The following is a 13,288-nucleotide window of genomic DNA, read 5'->3' on the forward strand; positions in this document are numbered from 1 at the left end:
CTTCTCCGACCACGCGCCTGTCCGGCTCCGTTTCCGTCCTCCTCAATTCCCGAGGTGGGCATTCACTTGGCGCCTTTCCCCTACAGCTCTCCGAAACCCAGTCTTCTGTGCAGACATCCAGACCGCGATTACCACTTATTTCGATCTCAATGTGGGCTCGGTGGAGTCCGCTTCCACCCTCTGGGTAGGATTTAAGGCTATTATTCATGGTGAGTGTATATCCAAACAGGCAGGCGTCATTCGTTCTATTCGTTCCCCCTTGAGAGGCTTGAGGGGTAAATAAGGGATTTAGAGACTGCTCAGGCTGCAAGCCCCAGCCCCGAGACACTGGCAAAACTGCATCAGAAACATACTGAATTCTCCAATGAAGCCGGTCGCGAGCTGTCCTTTTTGGGCAGGGAGGGCCGAGCGCGCCGTTTTGGTGAAGGGGACCGCCCTGGACGCACCCTCGCCAACCTTCTTCGCCCGCCACGCGCCGCTTCCCATGTCATGGCGTTAAGCGAATGCGGTCCGGACAGGACTACCTCCCCAGATGACATCAGGTCTCGTTTTCTTGACTTCTACTCACAACTTTATTCCGCTGGCGTGCCTCTGCCGTGAGTGGACTTTGACCAATATTTAGATTCCATTGCCTTGGTATGGTTGGAAGACCACCATCACAAGTTTCTGGATGAACCTTTTTCCGAAGAAGAAATATTGGAAGCCATCAATAGCCTACCCGGCGACAAGGTCCCTGGTTTAGATGGTCGGCCGGCCTCTTTTTACAAGGCTTTTGCCGGTCTCCTGGAGCCACTCCTCGGGGCAATGTACAACAACTCGTTCGACTCTGGCTCCTTTCCCACTTCCCTGTGCGAGGCGCTGTTAACCTTCCTGATCAAACCCGATAAACCTGCTGACCGCCGCGATTACTATCGTCCCCTGCCACTTATAACATCGATAACAACATTTTTGCTAAGCTAATTGCTTCCCGTCTACTCTTACTGATGCCTGCCATCGCTCTTCATGATCAATCAGGTTTCATCCCTGGGAGGGCAACTTCCTACAACCTCCGAACGATTTTCTCGGTCCTGCATCAAACTAACCTTGACCTGCCGGCTGTGGCTGCTTTGCTTGACGCCACCAAGGCGTTTGACACGCTGGAGTGGCCCTTCTTATTTTACATCCTGCCACGCATGGGCTTCAGCGACCACTTCCTGCGTAACGTCAGACTCCTGTATACTAACCCCACAGTGCGTCTCCGCATTAACGGCCAAGTTTCGGACCCTATCACCATTGCTCGTGGCACACGTCAGGGGTGTCCTCTTTCACCCATGCTTTTTGCTATAGCGATGGAGCCCCTGGCTGCCAGGCTGCTGCAACACCATACCACAGGGGCCTGGAGTTTTCTTCTCTGGCCTTACTCGTCTCGATGTACGTGGATGAGATTTTGCTTTACGTTCATCATCCCCAGGAGAATCTTAGCCCCCTTGTACGAGAAACTATTTGGTTCGGTGGGCTGTCGGGCATCCAGCTAAACTGGAGCAAGTCGGTCCTGTTCCCCCTGACTGACACCACTGCGCCTTTCTCCCTCGACTTTCCATTTGTATGGGCCTCTGGCCCAACGCGCTATTTGGGCATATGGCTCAGTAGGGACCTGGATGAACTGTGGAGATCGAACTTCGGATGCGCTGTAGACTGGCTGGAATCCAAAATTCCATTGTGGAGTCGTCTTCCACTGTCTTTGACGGGTCGCATCGCCATCGCCAAAATGGTGGTCCCCCCTAAATTCCTCTACCTGTTTTTAAATATTACCATCACCCTGACCGCTCACTTTTTCCGTAAGCTACGGTCACTAATTATTTCATTGGTCTGGGCAGGTAAATAGCCAAGAGTAGCTTACGATATCCTCACTCTCCCCATGTCCGCTGGCGGAATGGGCGCGCCAATTTTAAGCTATATGCTCTGTGTGCTCAGGCCAGTTTCCTCCATTTCTGGATCCACCCTTCTCCGTTTCAGCCTCATGTCGCCGTAGAGATGGATATGGCTTCTCCCTGGCCTCTGTCTACAGCTATGTTTGCACCCGCGGTGCGCCCTCGAGCTGAGGTTGACACAGTCGCAACGCTCCGTTGGGCCTGGTCATGCCTGCGCCGGCTGTCCGACGCCCCATTGCTCTCTGCTGACTCCATGCCCATAGCAAATCACCCGGATTTTCCTTCCCTCCAGGCCTCCACTATGTCCAGAGTTTGTGGCCCGCTTGGGCCTCACGACGGTGGCAGATCTTTATACGGAGAATTCCTTTTGCATGCTCCCTGGCGCATCAGGGCCACGGGATACGCTCCTGTTCTATCAGCTGCATGCCACGTGCCGGAAGCTGCACTCCACCTTCCCTCTACCCCCAGCTAGTATGCCTGCTCTAGATCTCATCTATACCTCCTCCTCCCCACACAAATTAGTCACCAAACTTTATGCTCTTATCCTGATGTCGGTTCCCATTACCTCAGATCGTGCTAGGGAGGCATTGGGGGCTGATCTTGGAGCCGAAATCACGCCAGCTGACTGGCTTTATTGTTGTAATCAAACAAAGAAGTTGTCACCGAATTACCGGCTTCGCTTGATACATTTTAAGTTCCTACACAGGCTCTACCGTACCCTGGTGCAGCTTCATAGGCTCAAGCTTACCTCCGGAGATAACTGCATGCGTTGTGCCGCTCCTGCGGCAGACTTCGCTCATCTTGCTTGGCTCTGTCCAGGGGACTCGAAGTTTTGGAGGGCAGTGTGTTCTGCTATTTCTTTTTTTTTTTTAAATACTTTTATTTGCATTTTATCAAAACTCAACAATACAGTTGTGAGATCAGCAGTACAAAGACCTCTACTCCCACACCCACCCACCTCAAAGCCACATATTTCTGTCACAGTGCGAAACATCTCAATTCAGCGTCCATTGATACAAGGTGCAGTTATCATATCGTGTCCCACCCGAAGCTCTCTTGTCGGTGCTCTAGCGATGAAATAGCCAAATATTTAAGTTCCCCCATCACATCCCTCTATCCAACCCATGGTAATGCCGCCAGTTGGTCCAGACCCTTCGAAATATTTTCAGGCACCCCCTTGCTTTATACGTCACTCTCTCGGCCGCCATGTAAAGGTCCAACCCTCTTCTCCATTCCTCTAGTCTATGCGTCTCCGGTGACCCCCAGTACTTTGCAATATCCCTTTTCGCTACTACTAGTGCTAGAACAAGGAAGGTGAGGAGGGGGCGTGGCAGCTCTACCTCATTAGTCATACCCAATAGTGCCAGCCTGGGTTCCTATTGGAGTGGGACCCCCAAAACCTCCCCCAGTTCTATGAATATGTGTGTCCAGTAAGTTTGTATCTTGTCGCATGACCAGATGGTGTGATAAAAGTCTCAGTCGTGTTGGCGGCATCTAAGACAGTGCGAGTCTTCTACTTTCCCCATTCTATGGAGTTGCATTCTATCGTAATAGGTTCTGTGGAGCACATTGAACTGAATAAGGCGTAGTCTTGATTTAATTGCCACTTCCCGGGGATGCATTAATACTATATCCCAGTCTAGGTCCTCCATGTCTCCCACCTCCGCTTCCCACGCACGTCTAAGCTTCGCCAGGTCACCTAGCATATTGTTAGTTAAGGTATTGTATGTGAGGGAGACCGCCTTCCCTTGGATCCGTTCTTGGAGCAGCCGTCCCTCCAAAGGTGCATATTCTGGGATATCGCTTAGTTGGACATTCTGGGCCCGCCACGCATGTCGGAGCTGTGTATATTTGAAGAGCTATGAGTGATGAAGCCCAAATTCTGACTTAAGGGCCATAAAGGATTTCAGCTCCCCTTTGGCGATCACATCCCCTATAGTGGAGTGTGAAAGAGCCGCAACCCCTACCTCGTCAAAACCGCGCCTTTCCTCAAGATCCCGAGCCTCGCTATCTGATTCTGTGGCGTCCATGACAACCCGGACTCCACCCCTCTCTCCTTCCTTACAGGAACCAATCGCGACGAGCGAAAACTCGGAAGGACTGTCCAGTGACCTCGGAAGTACCTCCCACAGCCCAGAGGCGGGGCACAGAAAAGCCGGAACCGAGGACGACAGTGTGGTCAAGCAAGTGGACTCGTGGCAGGAGACAGCGTGCGGAGAACCGGAGAAGAGCGGTGACGGAGAAGAAGACGAAGTCTGGACCGAGGACTGGTGGAATCCGTCGGAGGTTGCTGGAGAGCGGCCGTAACTCACAGGAGAGTTACGGCGGGGCATGTGAGTACCGAACCCTTGCTCGAGAGCATAGTAGTAGTGTAGTGTATATAGTAGTAGTCACGCCCACACCTTGCACCCGTCACTGTAGATATATTGTATATAACACCTGTGTTGTCCGTCATGAGCACGCCTGTATAGAGAACCCCTGCACTCGCCCGTCACACAGTCACCCTTCCGCCCTTCTTATCTTCTTCTTTCCAATTCTTGACCCTTCCCCTGCCTTCCTCACGCTCGTTTCCTCTCCTACACCCCCTGGTGTCAGTAGACAGCAACGCCTGCTTCTTATTAGCTGGACTAACTGCCCCTTTTCTCTCTCCCCATCCCTCCGAGGAACCATCATCCCGAACAGCCAACCGACGAGAGCGCATCGGAAGAAGACCACTACCCGACAACCGACAACCGGCCAAGCACCTCTTCGGACATCTCCCTCCTGTGTGTCTCCTTTCCCGGCCCTTCTGTACTTGTCCTATATTCTGTACCTTGACAATAAAACCGGCTCTGACATAGCCCACTATATTCGGCCTCCCCGCTTGTTATTCCGGCCTGCCTACATCCCATGATCACATGGAGATACCTATGTCGTCCCATCTTCGGAAGCCGCGTAGCTTATTTAGCTCTGTTAACCACTGACAGTGCCATAACGGCGTCTGCCGGGTGGGCTTCTTCTCCCATCCCATACGCCGTGTGGCCTTAGTCCACGCATTTAGCGTGAGAGTCGTCGCTGGGAGGAGCGGTGCCCGTCTAGTACAGTAAATTCTGTGAAGATAGTTTAAGCCTCTCTAGGGCATAGGTTGGGTGATCCGCCGGGGCATGTAGCCAATCATTAATCGGTGCCATGTGTTCCGCCCAGTAATAAGCCTCCAGGTTAGGGAGTGAGATCCCCCCACTATATTGGTGTCTTTGGAGCGTAGTCAGGGTCACTCTAGGTTGCTTACCCAACCAAAGAAAGGTCCTCAGGTCAGAGTGGATTTTAGCCATTAGCGTTGTCGGAAGCAGATAATATTCGTTCTGTAAGGCATAGAGATATTTAGGTAGAATGCTCATCTTATACATGGCCGCTCGGCCTAAAAGTGTGAGTAGGAGCTGTCTCCAGCGGTCCATATCCGCCACGGAGTTCAGTATGATCCGTTCCAGGTTCTTTTGGAATGATGGCGTCTTATCAAGGGTGATGTAGATCCTAAGATACTGAAAGCCCTCTACCGTCGTCAATAGTTTCCCCGGCAGCCTTCCCCATCTGTCTCGTCCCCCAGGGTTGTACAAAATAGATTTGTGCCAATTTATTGTGTAACCCGCTCGTCCACCATAGTGCTCTAATTCCCGGAATAGCTCCTGGTTTTGTAATATACAAAAGGACATCATCCGCGTAGAGTGATATCTTTTCTTGTGCGGGTTCTGTGTCAATTCTTTCAAAACCGGAGATGCCCTCATTCTGTCGGATCCTGGCTGCAAGCACCTCAATGGTAAGTGCAAAGAGGAGGGGAGACAGGGGGCAGCCCTGGCGGGTCCCTCTCTGGATCTGGAACTCACGCGATAGCCTCCCGTTCACCCTCACCCTGGCTCTTGGTGCAGTGTAGAGGAGCTGGACCACCTTCTGGAACCTAGGGCCAAAACCAAATTTGTGGAGCACGGCATAGAGCAAGGGCCAGCTACCGCGTCGAAGGCTTTCTCCGCGTCAAGTGAGAGAAAGCAGTGTGGGTCGTTGAATGAATGAATGAATGAATGGCGTTTTTATACAGCGCAAAACTTAGCCCCAACGGGCATCAAGGCGCAATACGAACAGACATGGAAAGTCCAGACTCCAGATAACTAGACAAAAGGCCATTGGGAGAGCAAGAGTCTAATATGCTTGAGAAAAAAGCCAGGTTTTGAGAAGTTTTTTGAAAATTGTCAAGGAGGATTGACTGGTAAGCTTAAGGGGAAGGGAGTTCCAGAGTTTGGAAGCCAAGGTGGAAAAGGCTGTACCTCCCCATCTAGCCTTAGCAAACCTAGAGACTACCAGCCTATTCTTTGAAGATGAACGAAGCGTTCTAGTGGGGGTGTAGGCACACAGAAGAGATCTAATGCTTTCAGATCCTGAGCCATGGATAGCACCATGGGCCAGACAGAGAATTTTGAAGGAGATCCTAGATGGAATTGGGAGCCAATGAAGGTCCCTTCTGGCCATTGTTGCATACGTCCTCCTAGGGAGGCTTAGAACCAATCTGGCTGCAGCATTTTTCACCATTTGGATGCAATGGATAGAGCCTTTATTGATGCCACCATAAAGGGCATTACAATAATCTAGCCTCGATAGTACTAGGCCAGCTGTTGCTTGTTTCCGGGCTGCCAAGGACAGGTAAGGGGCAATTTTCTTTAAGATTCTGATGGTGCCACAGCAAGTAGACACTGTCCTATTTACCTGGGGGTCGAAGGAAAGGGCGGGGTCAATTTGTACTCCAAGGTTCTTAGCAATAGGAGTGGGAGTCGGGCAATCTCCCAGGGATGGAGGCCACCAATCCTTTGACCAGAGATCTTGGCTTCCTCCGAAGACCATAACTTCGTTTTTTTCACCGTTCAATTTTAAGAAATTACATGTCATCCAATTGGAGACTGCCTCCATACAAGCTCCAAACTTGGAGGCGATCTAACAGACTGGCTGGGTGATGGATACCAAGATCTGTGTGTCGTCCGCATATGACAGCACGTCCAGGCCAAAGGATCTTACCACCTGTGCAAGTGGGGTAACATAGATGTTAAACAGAAAAGGGCTCAATGAAGAGCCCTGAGGAACCCCACATTGCACCTTTTGGGTATCGGAGAGGAAGTTGCCCATTTTTACTCTCTGCTCCCTGTGATGGAGAAAGGAGGAGAGCAAACTGAGGGCAGAGCCTCCCAATCCGATATCCTTGAGCCTGGAGATCAGTATTGACGGGGACGAAGTGTGTCAAAAGCTGCTGTGAGATCTAACAACACAAGCAGCGAAGGATATCCCTTGTCAACCTCAGATCGAGTTTTGTTCCTTCCCCTCACTTCCTGTAGCCAATTATGGGTACGTCTAAGATTCAGTCTGGTTGCTCTGTCCGGTAAAAAACCTGTTTCGTCCAGATGTATAAGGTCTGGGATCACCGACCTCAGGCGGAGCGCCAATATAGTCGCTAGAAGTTTCACTTCCGTGTTCAGGAGGGAAATGGGGCGGTAGGACTCGCAATCCTCTCACGGTTTGCCCTCTTTATGTATTGGGACGATCGTAGCCAAGGAGAGGTCTGGGGGGAGCTCCCCCTCCTGGTAGGCCCCGGTAAAGAGACCCTTTAAGTGGCGGGCCAAGAGGTCCGCCGTCCGCTTAAAAAACTCAGCCAGGTAACCGTTCGGCCCTGGCGTTTTACCCGGTCTCAGTCTGGGTATAGCTTCTGATATGTCGTCTACTGTGATGTCCGCCTCTAACACCAGAAGGGCCTCAGGAGATAGCATGGGCAGGTCCGTCTGTGTCATATATTGTATAGCTTCCTCACGCGTCCCCAGGTCCCTGGCTGCGTAGAAGAGTTCGTAGTGTGTAGCGAATGTTTCAGCTATTTGCGCGTCCGAACTGACCATCCTCCCGTCTGCATTCCTAATGTGACCACCCATCTCGTCGCTCGCTCCTTCTTACTTAGCCACGCTAGGAGTTTGCCTGACTTATCCCTCACGTCGTAAAGACGGTGAAGGATGGCAAGGGATTGAGTTTTCGCTTCATTAGTCACCAGCTCTCTGTACTGCCTCTGGGCATCTAACAGTCTTCTAAGAGTCTCAGTGTGTTTCAAGTTCTGGTATTCCCTCTCTAAACCCAGGATGGTCTGTTCCAGGGCCGTGACCTCGGATTGGAGTTTTCGTCTTTCCTCTCCCAGTCTACTCTGTATTCTATCTCACAATACTGGTTTCAGGGCTTCCCAGAAGGTAACATTCGACTCTACTGTTCCCTCGTTTTCAGCAACATAAACCTTAATGTCTGCTCTCAGGCCACGCAGAATAGTTGCATTTTGAAGATCCCAGGCTGCAAGGCGCCAAGTGGTCCCCATAGCGTCCCGGGTGTGTCCCACCCTTACTAACAGAGGCGAATGATCAGAGATCGTCCTGGCCTTATAGTCTGCAGTGTCATCCACCTTCAAGTACTGTCTAGACATAAATTTATAGTCTAACCTCGAGAACACCTTATTGGCCCCTGAATAGTATGAGTAGGCTGTCTGAGTAGGATGCAGCCATCTCCAGATATCTGTGAGTCCTATATTAGCAATCTGTTGGGATAGGGTAGTCCGGTTCCCCCCTCTACCCGCCGCCCCCGATCGATCCTATTCTACATCCGTAACGTCGTTAAAATCACCTCCCATGATCGGAATAGTGTCAGCTGTGTCTAGGAGAATGTTTGCTAGAGCCTTGAGCGTATTTGCCTGTAGCTTGGGCGGTGCATAGACTGAGATTATAGTGTATGTACGTCTATTCCATGTCCCCTGAACCCCAGCGTATGTCCCCAGTGGATCTATCCAGGTGCGAGTGGTACAGAATGGGGAAGTTTTTTTAATAATGATAGCTACCCCTCTGGAGTCGGACGTATAGCCCGCATGAGCTAGGACTTTATGGCGGCCCCTGGCTATGAAGGCACAGTGTGTTCCTTTAAGATGGGTTTCCTGCAGTAGGGTTATATCTGGATCTAGCCTTTTAAAGTAGGAGTTCATAAGACTTCTTTTAATTTTAGAGCCCAGTCCATTCACATTCCATGTCAGGATGCTAACTCCCCTGTCACACACTTGCGACGTCGCTAAGTCACTCGCCAATCAAGATTGGGATAATTTAATAAGGTCGGTCTCTGATGTGGATAAATGGTGTGAAGCACCAAGGTGCATAACTGCTTTTTTCCGACTGCTACCCCCTCACCCCAACTCTTCCCCCCCTTTCCCCAACCTGAGTTAACGTGAAACTCCCCTACCCCTCCCCCACCCCACCTCCCTCCCCTTCCAGTCCCACCCCATCACACGATAGAACTGTCCGTAGGAGAATGCCTGTCGCCCTCCCATGCATCCCTCCCTTTAGTCTGAACACAAACCAATAAGAACAATAAGTGGAGATATAAGAGGGTGTGTCAACTTGCGTGCTCCCCAGCGACGAGCTGCAGTCTCAAGAACCAGTTCCACCATTATTCATGAGTGAGAGTCCTGAGTGTCTGTTTCAGGGACGCTGTTCCGCCCCGACGTGTCGTGTTCCAAGTCTCGGATCACCTCTACCAACGGGTGTGTGGAGCGCGGCCCCCCTTCTTCTTCTTCTCCCCCAGAAGTACGGCTCTCAACCTCCTCTTCATTATCTCCCTCTGATCGAGCGTAGCTTCGTAGACAGCTGAATCTAGATCTCGCCACGGCGCTTCCTCTCGGCGAGGCCGATCGTCCATGCCGCGTGCCTCCTGAGCCATGTCCCTGGTAAGGTGCCGCCGGGGTTTGTCTCTTTGCCCTTCGGGGCTTCAGCCTCTGTGCCTTCGGTAGCTCCCACTGTGACCTGTGTGGTGGTGACCTGTCCCCCATTCCGCGTCCAACGGTCTCTCTGCTATGCAGTATAGGACGTTCCTCCAGCCATTGCCAGGCATCCTCTGGATCGTTAAAGAAGATTGACTTTTCCTTGTAGATTACCTTTAGCTTCGCAGGGAAGAGGAGCATATAGGAGATATTCAAGTCTCTTAGTTTCGCCTTCACTGCATCAAAAGAGCGGCACTGTTTCTGCACCTCCTGGCTGTAGTCCGGGAATATCATAATGTTCGTGTTTTCCAGTCGGATCTCCCTCAATTTCCTAGCCTCTCGCAGAATCAGGTCCCTGTCCGCGAAGTTGAGAAAACGTGCAATGACCGGTCTAGGTCTCGCACCCTCCGGCGTCTTTGCCAGGAGGGCCCTGTGCGCTCTCTCGATAATGAAGCAAGTTGAGAACTGCACCGTCGGGAAGGTTTTAGTCAGCCAGGAGTGGAGGACTGCTGTCATATTCGTCCCTTCAATGCCCTCTCTAAAACCTACAAAGCGCAGGTTGTTGCGTTTCGCCCTATTCTCGGCATTGTCCACCTTCCACATCAGTTGGCGATGGGATGCCTTGAGTTCTGCCATGTCTTTTCTTAGGGTGGAGATCGAATCTTCGGCTTCGCCTATCCATGTCTCAGCTGTAGTCACCCTGTCTGATAACTTTCGGAAGTCTTGTCTCAGCAGTGTCACCTCAGAACCCACCTCTCCGATTTTGACTTCTAGGGCCGCTCGGGACTCCTGGATATCGGCCTGTGACGCCTGAATAGCTCCCATTAGCAGGTCAGTGTCTGAGCGCACGCCAGAGGCAACGGAGAGGACATCCACTGACTGTCTAGGCGCGGCAAAATTGTCCATGGGTCCCTGTTTAGAGGGTCTGGGGAGTGTATCCTTCTTCCCCATGGCTGGCGGTACCGTAACTTCGGACTCGCGGGGCAACTTGTGGTTCACGCCGCCTCTGACGCTCCGGCCGTAGTCGGGGATCAGCGACCTTCGCAGTCCGTTACGGGGGAGGGCTGTCGGCCTCCCCACACTGCAGTCACCGGGGGCCACTTGCGTCGTTGTCCCGCTCCCCGGGGGCCTTGGTTCGCTGAGTGCCAGTCCCGGTCAGTACTCCTATGTTCGCCTCAGCCCAGAATTACAGGCTGCGCCGAATGCCCCACTCTATATACAGGGCTGCCGTTCCGTCGTAGGGTCCGGGATCACCCTCAGGGGTGTGAGGGCTTCCCAGCAGGGTGTAGGATAAAGGGGACACCACAGGGAGACCACAGCCTATTCAGGGGCAATGCCGGGCCGGGGAGGTCCGACAATTGCACCGGGCGGGTGACTGTGGGAAGTTCGTCGGGCTACAGAGCGCAGGCACTGCTGCGGGGTCAGAAGCAGGATCGGAGCACACTCGAGCTCTGCTTCGCGGCTCCGGCCGCCATCTTGGTTAAGTGTCCGCTAGTCAGGGGGTCCTGACTTCTCAACAGGGGCAGTCCCCCGGCTCCACACCAACGCTCAGGTCCCGCCGAGTTACCCTCACGCTCTCACCTCCTGGACCTCAGGTCAGTGGCGGGATGATCCCCGGGCTCGTACTATCTTCGTGGCACCGCTCCGGCCGCCATATTGGTGAAGGTCGCGGGTTTCGCCGAGGAGTCCAGACCCTGCACCGGGACTTCACCGTCAACGTGGCACCACACGAGGACTCTCTCATTCAGACTCCCACAGTAGCAGGGCCACAGGACCTGGCTGCCTAACTTCAGTGCTGTCTCCGATGCTCGGTCGCAGCGGCTGCCATCTTGTCGCCGGTGGGCCTCCCGAGACAGTGGAACAAAGTCGGCGTTTTGCTGGGTACGGTCGTGCGTGCTGCATGGAAGTAATCTCTGCGGAGTCTAGCGGTTCCGCCACTATTCTCTCTTTGTTCTGGTGGAGTGGGGCTAAGTAGAAAGACGGATTTGGAAGCAGCTCGCCGGGAGCTCCGGAGAAGCACGTCCTAGCTAGCCATGCTGCTGGCCACGCCCCCTGCTCTGCTATTTCTGACATTACAGGCGCAACAGTAAAGCCCGATCCACAGCCCGATCGACCTCTGTGCCTCCTGGGGTATGTTAAGTTCTGTCCTGATGCCTCCCGCCTCTTGAATGCGAGGCTGGTTGTCCTTGCTAGGCGCAGGGTGGCTATGTGCTGGGGCGCAGGCCGGCTCCAAAAGTTGAGAGTTGGCTGGAAGATGCCTCTCAGTGCCAGACTCTCCTTTCGGAGTTTGGGGATTTAATGCCTGCTAGGTCCCGTCCTGCTGATATATGGGTCCCTCTGGTTGCCTACCTCCTTTCCCGCTCTCACCCTAGTGCTGCCTCTCCCGCGCTCCCCGCCGACTCTGAGTCCACGGCTGCCGCCGGTGTTGGCCAGTGACTGCTTCACCTTCCCTGCAGGGGGGCACCTCCGCCCCCTTATCGCTGGCCCTTTTTATTGCCGATAATGCTTGATTTGGGTTTTCCTATTTGGGGGTGATCTTGCTGTGCTTGAGCTATATTATTCTCTTTATGTTATTCTCTGCGTTGACAATTGACAATGATCTATCATGGAACGCTTGTTTTACCTTTTATTTTGTGTATTGCATCGTACTTTTGAACGCTGTACTCTGTCTGCCATGATTTTTTCTCAATAAAGGTTTTTGAAATAAATAAATAAATAAATAAATCATTAGAACACAAATGTAGCAAACTTTATATCGGTTTATACATCCAAGTGAGCATTGCTCTAAGCTTAGAGAGCAATGCTTTTATGGCATTAACTTGCAAAAACAGACTCATATGCAGATAATATCGGCCTCCTCTCATAAGCAAACATTAAAGCATTTCGAGGACAAATGGTGCATCTGAAAAAGAAGCCTACTCTCAGTCAAACCTCGGGACACTTAAGCATTTGCAGAAGGATTAACGCAGGTTTGCATCTCTTAAATTGTAATTTCCTAAGAATTATAAGTAAAAACTTGTGTGAAAGAGGTTGATAAAATATACATCATGGTAAAAAATAATGGAGCAAAGACTGAGGGGAGGATTTATCACAAAGAAAGTGCATATTGCAGCTGTGTCGTATTGGCCCAAAGTACAAAAATGTGCTATCTATTGGAACCCATTCTGATTCTGCTCTGAAGTATTCACTCCCATGACTGATAACTCCAGATATGGCTCCAATCCAACAGAAATTTAAATGCATGCATATTGTTGGAAAAAAGATTTTAATAGCTTCTTCCTTTCTCTTTCATTACGTCTTGCACCAATACATTTTTTTTATAAGCTAGCCTTTACTTAGGTCTAGTGATTTATGAAAAACAGCTACTCTGCCCAGTTTAGGAGTGGTAAGCATAATATACCAGAGCCAGGAAATCTTAAGTCCCAGGTCACATGATTGAAAATCATCTATTCCATTCTTGTTGAGGGTGGTGTATTCATTGCACCAAATTGAGGACCACAATAACAAAGAGTGCTAGTTTAATTTGATCTTCAACTTAGTCCAAACCAAACTCTTGATGCACAGCTTAATGTGGGCTGCACATGGGAATGCC

At 51.5% G+C, this 13,288-nt stretch overlaps 1 protein-coding gene across 1 annotated transcript in view; it reads left to right on the forward strand.

The window, feature by feature from the left end:
• Positions 1–13,288, forward strand: part of SNED1 (sushi, nidogen and EGF like domains 1) — a 2,960,801-nt gene that overhangs the window by 2,414,907 nt on the left and 532,606 nt on the right. The window lies entirely within an intron of this gene.

This window comes from Lissotriton vulgaris, chromosome 11 (assembly GCF_964263255.1).
Source record: "Lissotriton vulgaris chromosome 11, aLisVul1.2, whole genome shotgun sequence".
NCBI lineage: Eukaryota > Metazoa > Chordata > Amphibia > Caudata > Salamandridae > Lissotriton > Lissotriton vulgaris.